Below are 8,137 nucleotides of genomic sequence, written 5' to 3'. Positions count from 1 at the left end.
GTAACAAAACTAGCAGCCTGACCACCACCAGCATGATCAGGCACATGGCAGCAAAGCACCTGACTAAGTGGGCTGAACCCCAGGGCCCAGCAACAGTGTCTGCGGGTGACACCACTGCTTGTTCCGCTGTTGTGCGTACACGCCAATCCCCTATCCATGGCACATGCCAATATGCCTCCCGCCCTGCACCTGTCGTTGAACACACTCAACTAGCACCATCAGCAAGCACATCCACGTCCTTGTCCCAGTGCAGCGTTCAGTTGTCCCTACCCCAGTCCTTGGAACACAAGCACAAATATGCAGCCAACGCCCCACAGGCCATACTACTAAATTCACACATTTTGCGAATGCTTGCGCTCGAAATATTTCCTTTTAGGCTCGTGGAGACGGAAGCTTTCCGCAACCTGATGGCGGCGGCCGTCCCTCAGTATTCGGTCCCCAGCCGCCACTATTTCTCCTGGTGTGCCATCCCCGCATTACACAAGCACGTGTCCCACAATAATGCAGTTACTTGGGAAAGTCCACCTAACGATGGACACGTGGACAAGTGCTTGTGGGCAGGAACGGTACATCTCGCTGATGACACACTGGGCTAACATAGTGGAAGCCGGGACCAAGTCAGACCTTGGGACGGAACACATCCTTCCGACGCCGAAGATTGCAGGCCCTTGGTCAATCAGTGTTGCCCACACATTCTACAGCTCCTGCACCTCATTCTCCTCCTCCTCCTCTTCAGCCTCCATCTCCGAAATGACCACATCAGTCGCAAGCTGGAAGCACTGCAACACTGCCTCAGCCAAGCGGCAACAGGCTGTGCTGAAGTTAATATGCTTAGGTGACAAACCGCACAATGCTGAAGAGTTGTGGACAGCTCTGAAAGATCAGGCAGATCTGTGGCTGCCACCGCTGAATTTACAGCCAGGCATTGTCGTGTGTGACAATGACCGGAACCTGGTGGCGGCTCTGAGGCGAGGCGAGCTCACACATGTACCATGCCTGGCCAATGTGCTTAACCTCGTGGTTCAGTTGTTTTTCAAAACCTACCCGGATCTGTCAGATCTGCTTGTCAAAGTACGCCGCTTGTTTGCCCATTTTAGAAAGTCAGCTACAGATTCCGCCGCCCTTCCGTGCTTCGGCAGCATTTGCAGCTTCCGGCTCAACGACTAGTGTGTGATGTCCCCACGCATTGAAACTCTACATTGCAGATGTAGGGAAGGATTTGTGAGCAGAAAAGGGCAGTTGTTGACTACCTGCATCAACAAGGTCGTCGGTATTCAGGGCAGACTCCACACATAAGATCTCAGGAGTGGACATGGATTTCAGACATCTGTATCCTCCTCCAAAACTTTGAGGACTCCACCCAGATGGTGAGCGGCGATGACGCCATAATTAGCATTTCCATCCCGCTTCTCTGTCTTCTGAAATGCTCAGTGCTCTCAATTAAAGAGGATGCATTGCAGGCGGTGCACGATGAGATGGAGCAAGGAACCATACAGGGTGATTACACATAGCCCAGCCTCATCTCATCCCAATGTGGATTGGGTGATAATGAGGAAGAGGAGGAGGAGGAGGAAGAACAGGAGCTAGTTTCCTTGCGCTATAGACGGTACTACCCACACAACTGTCATACCGTCTGTTCAGTGTGGATGGCCTGAGGAAAGGGAGGAGGAGGATAAGGAGGAGAGCATGGTCCTCTTGGTGAGGACACGGAAGTCTTGCCTCTTTGTAGTCTGGCACACGTGGCTGAGTTTATGTTATGCTGCCTTTCCCGTGACCCTCGCGTTGTCCAAATTTTGGGTGACAGTCATTACTGGTCGCGTGACCTGTCACATGACTAAATGACTTCACCGCAGGTCCTTTTAGACCATCGCGAGACGTACAACAGACCGGACACACCGGAGAAAACACCGGGGGCCATCGGATGATAAGTACCGTATTTTTCGGACTATAAGACGCACTGGACCATAAGATGCACCTAGGAAAATAGAGAAAAAATTTAAGCAAAAAATGTGGTCACGATGCACTGTTAAGGGGGAGCGGGTCTGCTGCTGATACTGGTATAGGGGTAATGTCCCCCAATTCTGATAATATCTCCCATCCTGGTAGATATGCCCTCCCTTCCTATTATACGTGGCCCCCATCCCCATCCTGATATGCATGGCACACTGCGTTCTTTTCCTAATATGCATGGCACCCCTCATCCTTATCCTAGTATGCATGGCACCCCTCATCAATATCCTGGTATGCATGGCACCCCTCATCAATATCCTGGTATGCATGGCACCCCTCATCAATATCCTGGTATGCATGGCACCCCTCATCAATATCCTGGTATGCAGGGCCTCCTCATCCTTATCCTGGTATGCATGGCTTCTTCATCCTTATCCTGATATGCATGGCACCCCTCATCCTTACCCTGGTATGTATCGCCCCCTCATCCTTACCCTGGTATGTATGGCCCCCTCATCCTTACCCTGGTATGTATGGCCCTCTTATCCTGGTATGTATGGCCCCCTCATCCCTATCCTAGTATGCATGGCACCCCTCATCCTTACCCTGGTATGTATCGCCCCCTCATCCTTACCCTGGTATGCATGGCCCCCTCATCCTTATCCTGGTATGTATGGCCCCCTCATCCTTATCCTGGTATGTATGGCCCCTCATCCTTATCCTGGTATGTATGGCCCCCTCATCCATATCCTGGTATGTATGGCCCCCTCATCCTTATCCTGGTATGTATGGCCCCCTCATCCTTATCCTGGTATGTATGGCCACCTCATCCTTATCCTAGTATGCATGGTCCCCCTAATCCCCATCAGGCAGCACATAAAAAAATAAACAGTCCTACTCACCTCTCTTCTCTCCTCCAGGTCTGCGTCCTGTCTGCCCGCACTGATCTCTCCATGTGAGCCACGCATGACGTCACTGTCATGTGTGGGTCATAAGGAGAGATCAGCTGCCGGAAGTCACTGCTCCCCACGCCGGGACTGTGTGCGCAGGGAGCAGTGACTTCATGCTCCTTAATAGCGGCAAACAGTGTATCCGCAGCACGGCTCCTGCTGCTGCCGATCGCTATTAAGGAGCATGAATATTCATTTTCTTTAGCAGCTGGGACAATATTGGCTGAAGCAGGCGGCTGCTGCCTCCTGTGCCCCGCTCCTCCGCCACAACCGCTCCCCCAACACAGTATATATATATACCCCCCAGCAACATTCGGGCTATAAGACGCACCCCCCATTTTCCTCCAAAATTTTGGAGGAAAAAAATGCGTCTTATAGTCCGAAAAATATGGCATATGTTTATTTTTTATTTTAAATTTTTTTTAACAGGTAATATGGTACCTGGGTCTGGAGGAGAGTCTCCTCTTTTCCAGACCCAGGTACCATCCGCACATTGAATCGCTTAACATCCGCATGTGCACATGTGCTCATGTGGATATTATGCGATTCAATGCAAGTCAATGGCGGCAATTACGCTGCGTGTCTGAAAAATTAATGGACATGCTGCGTATTTTTCCGCAATGATAATCCGCAGCAGAAATTTCCGCAGCATGTGCACAGCACAGGTGGATTATCATTGGCTACCATGGGGCACGTATTACCAAGCGTTTTTTAAGCGTTTTCGCTGCGGAAAAACACATAGTGGGCACGCAGCCTAAAAAAACATTTACAGAAGATCAATGGGAGAGAGGTCTGAAATTAACTTATGCTTCTAACATTTGCATGTCTCTTCATAAATCCTATAACAAAATTTTTACTAAGTGGCATTTCACCCCAGTTATGTTAGCTAAAGCATTCCCTTACCATTCTCCTGAATGTTGGAGGAATTGTGGCCACAATAGTGACTTATTACATATATTTTGGAATTGCCCCAAAATAAAAGACTTATGGTCTCAGGTTTCATTATTCATTAATAAACTAATTAAAATAAACTTATTTATTACTCCCCAAATGGCTCTCCTTTCTTTAGAACACTTAGAACCTTTTCTGAGACCTATTTTAATTCATATTTTTTTTGTAGTTAAAAATTCCATAGCAGCCTTTTGGAAAAAAGCGATTCCTCCCAATTTTCCTGACATTTTAGGAAAGATATCTTCTCATAAATTTTATGAATATAAACATGCTATTGCAAACAACTCGTATGAAAAGCATAAGAAAAAATGGGGACTTTAGACCAATGTTTTCCCTAAGAGTAATGTCTAAAGTGGCACTAAGTTGTTTTAGTTGTGAATGTTACAGCTACATTACTGTTGTTTTAACTGGGTTTTTTTACCGTGAATGTTCAATCAATGCTATTCTATTGCTTACTGTTTATCTGTTTTATTTTTTTATCTGTTTTATTTGTATTCTTTGTTTCAAACTTTGGACTTGATATATAATCTGAGTTCTCCTTTCTTTCCTTTCCCTCCTTCCACCTACCTTACCTTATTCCCCCCCAAATAAATTCTCCTTTTCCTTTTTTCCTTAACTTCCCTCTCCCTTTTTCCTTCCCTTTGTATATATTTAAATTTAATAAAAACCATTGAAAGAAAAAAGCAAAGCTAAACTGGATTTTCCTGGAAAAAATGTTAAGAAACATTCTTTCCAGGGTAATGACTTGTATATAAGGCAAAATAAATAACAAAAAACAAAAATGCTCCTCCACACCTTGGGCTATGTTCACACATGTGTTTTTGATGCGTTTTTGCACTTTCGCATTGCTTTCAAAGGTGAAAAATACATTCACCAGTAAATGTAATTTTAACATTTTACTACCTTATTTGGCCATGTGGTGTGTGAGACATGATCAGACACATCCTGTTTCATTTATGAAGGAGGGACTCTGAAAGTCACAAAGCCTATTTTTACAGGGCCATCAGGCGGCCCATGCTATTTTTAAAGGGCCAGCAGTCGGCCCTCACTATTATTAGAGGGCCATCAGCTTTGCATAGCTGTACATTGCTATTTTAATATAACGTATCCATCTGAGGTGGTCAAATTTTATTTTTAGTATATATTCTGTAAAGTTTGAAATTTGGATGTCCAGCAGGCGGCCCTCACAATTTATGGATGTCCAGAAGTTGGCCCTCATAATGTATAGAGTGCCAGAAGAAGGCCTCCACTATTTTTAGAGGGTCAGCAGGCTTCTCTGTGACAGATGAGACCAAGATAGAGCTTTTTTGTAAAGCACATCATTCAACTGTTTACTGTAAATGGAATGAGGCCTACAAATAAAAGAACACTACTTACAGTCAAATATGGTGGAGGTTCAAAGATATTTAGGGGTTGTTTTGCTTCTTCTGGCACTGGGTGTCTTGACTGTGTGCAAGGCATCATGCAATGTGAAGATTCCCAAAGGATTTTGGGTCACAATGTGGTGCCCAGTGTCATAAAACTGGATTTACATCCTAGGTCATGGGTCTTCAAGCAGTACAATGACCACAAACATACTTCAAGAAGCACCCAGAAATGAATGGAAACAAAGCACTGGAGAGTTCTGAAGTGGTAATTCCAGCTCCAGTAGTGTCAAGTCTCCCACCACTACCTCTTACATACAGAAGCTGTAGAGAAACTGCGAATGACACATTAAATCATTAAATTTTGTTAACTTCGATTATTTTCTGTCAAATTTGTAAAATGTCTGCCAACTTCGATGAATTTCTGTCAATTATCTTAAATTTCTGTCAACTTTGATTCATTTTTTAATACAAATCACTGTAAAAATTATGAATTAGCCAATGAGTGTATGGAAAAAATCAATCTAGTTATGGACTGTGGAAGAGATGTATGCAACCAGAATGAACACTCATTTCCAGCAGATGTTACCACCTAGCACCTGTCGCTATTGTAAATACAGCTAACAGCGGTATTAATAGGGAATAGAATAGATTTTTTTGCAGCAGCACGCAGTATAAGGCAACAATCCATGGCTGAATCCGTGTAATACTCTATCAATAGTGCAATAGCTCATCCGTACACAAATTTAAGATAAGAGAGATAATATTGTAGAATATTTAAATAGATTTTAACCGGTCCCGAAAGTTTTTTTTTGTAGGTGACAGCACTAGAGATGAGCGTTGTTCTACTCGAACTGTTCGCCAATCTCAAATTCGAGCTGTTTTGGGCGGTGTTCGAGACGTTCGGCGAACACGAACGATTTAAGAAAAATTCGTCTGTTCGAGGTTATGTTCGATAACTGTTCGTGCACCAAAATCATAACTGGATTTTTTCTCAGTAATGATGAAAATTAATGTTAAGTACACAAAAAGAAAAAGTGGGCACTGCTGGGGAATAATAATCACAAATAGAAAGGGGTGCTACAGTAACCTGATATAAAGACACAAAATTATTCGGAAGAAAAAGACTCAGGATATATAACCATGCACACCCAATGTTGGAAAAGTGAAAAAAATCTTTATTACATGATTACATTTAGACAACAAAAGAAAAATTTTTTAAAAGCATTTAAAACAGACAAAAACATGTGCAATCTTCATATGGGGGAATTCATGATAATATGCATAAAAATAGCAATAAACCCCACTATGTTATGTGCCACAGGTATATTTTACATCACTTATATAACATTCGATTAATGTAGACCAACTAAGCAACCCTGGCTACAAATAGCACAGCACAACCAGTCAAAATATGTGTTTATGACAAAGCAAACCCCCCTAAATAATATAAGTGAATCAAGGAATGAGTAGGAGAGATGGTCTATTGGCAATGGGGGCCCATATTTTAGAGGTATTGGCCAGATTGTGTCACCAAAGTCATATATGATGTGGCACAGTTGATCCACATATAAATAACAAGACTGGCATTCCTGAGTGGTCAAGTCAAGAAAATAAGTAAATAAATTATATGGAAGAATAATTACCTGCTGGCACCAGAGACCCTACGCGTTACGCTGCTCAGACGCAGCTTCGTCAGGGGTATGTTGTCTAAGAGCACATGTGTGTGTTATATAGTTGATCCCAAATGGTGTGACTAGTTTCAGGTGAGTGTTTGTCTCCCTATGGTGTGTAGACAGGCCTGTTCTCATCAGAATGTGTTCCACCCAGTCCACGTGGAAATCAAACGGAAATGGGTTAAACGTCATATCCGGTCCAAAGCAGAGGGCGCCAAATACAGCCCTGAAGCTATTATTGTCAAAGGTGCGTTCCACCCGTACCATACGGTGGAACGGGGGTGGAAGTAAAGTAAACGTCATATCCAGTCAGAAGGGTAAACACGCAGAGCAATGAACTATGCACGTAGTCATAATAAAGAAGAGGCTTGCGTTCCACGATGGAACGTAAAAACCCCAGGAGCAGCGCGTCCGCTGCAGAGAATAATAGTGATCACACAAGAAAGTGCTAGCATTAAAAAAAACAAAAAAAAAAAAAAAAGAAAGAAAGAATTGCAGTCCAAACCAGGAATACTAAGAAGTCAGTATATGATCTGAGGACAATCACCAAACATGCATAGATACAAAGATAGATACAAAGATGCATCACATAACAGAATACAGACCTGGACATATAAGACGCACTAACCAGACAGACATAAAACAAAAAAAAACAAAACAAAAAAAAAATTCCCATTTAAAATAAAACTCTCTCCTTTCCCTCTTTTTCCTTTTTTCTCTTCCTTTCTTTCTCCCTTCCCTTCCTTCTCCTTTCCCTTCCCCTTCCCCTTTCCATCCTCCCCTCTCCTTCCCTCCCCTTCCTTTATTAAGATAAAAGACAAGACATATAAATGCATATGAGACTGTGTGCAAGTATGTGAAAAGATGCACACAGCTAAACAATCACAAATACAAGAAATAAGCAATAAACTAATGGAACTGCACAAGTTGGCCCCATGGGAGGGAAAAAAAAAAAAAAAAAGTGAATCAAAACCCCAATAGTGGGCAAGATTCCACATATAAGAACACCATGGGAGTCTGGAAAAGTCAGAACTGGAAAATACTCATTCGTGCCCCTCATAGCCACTACATCAAACATTAGGGTCCAATAAGAAACTAACCCCGGGGAACTGGGTAGAATCTAAAAAATATTGATATTAAAGCTGCTGGAATGGAATTTAAAGGAGGTGCACATGCACCCCCAAAATAAACAGAGTACTGCTTATAAGGACACCATGGAAATTTAAGCCAAGTAACCAGTAAATGA

The 8,137-nt window shown here is 43.3% G+C and overlaps 1 non-coding gene across 1 annotated transcript; it reads left to right on the top strand.

Moving 5' to 3' along the window:
* Positions 1–2,892: 2,892 nt before the first annotated feature.
* Positions 2,893–3,016, top strand: LOC141256950 (small nucleolar RNA SNORA17). The gene has a single exon (XR_012317889.1). It is a non-coding gene; the product is annotated as a small nucleolar RNA SNORA17 (small nucleolar RNA).
* Positions 3,017–8,137: the final 5,121 nt, after the last annotated feature.

The sequence above is a fragment of the Phyllobates terribilis genome, unplaced genomic scaffold (genome assembly GCF_046119375.1).
Source record: "Phyllobates terribilis strain yellow unplaced genomic scaffold, ASM4611937v1 Scaffold_2__4_contigs__length_985480577, whole genome shotgun sequence".
Taxonomy (NCBI): Eukaryota; Metazoa; Chordata; class Amphibia; order Anura; family Dendrobatidae; genus Phyllobates; species Phyllobates terribilis.
This window is presented reverse-complemented; position numbering and strand designations above follow the sequence as displayed.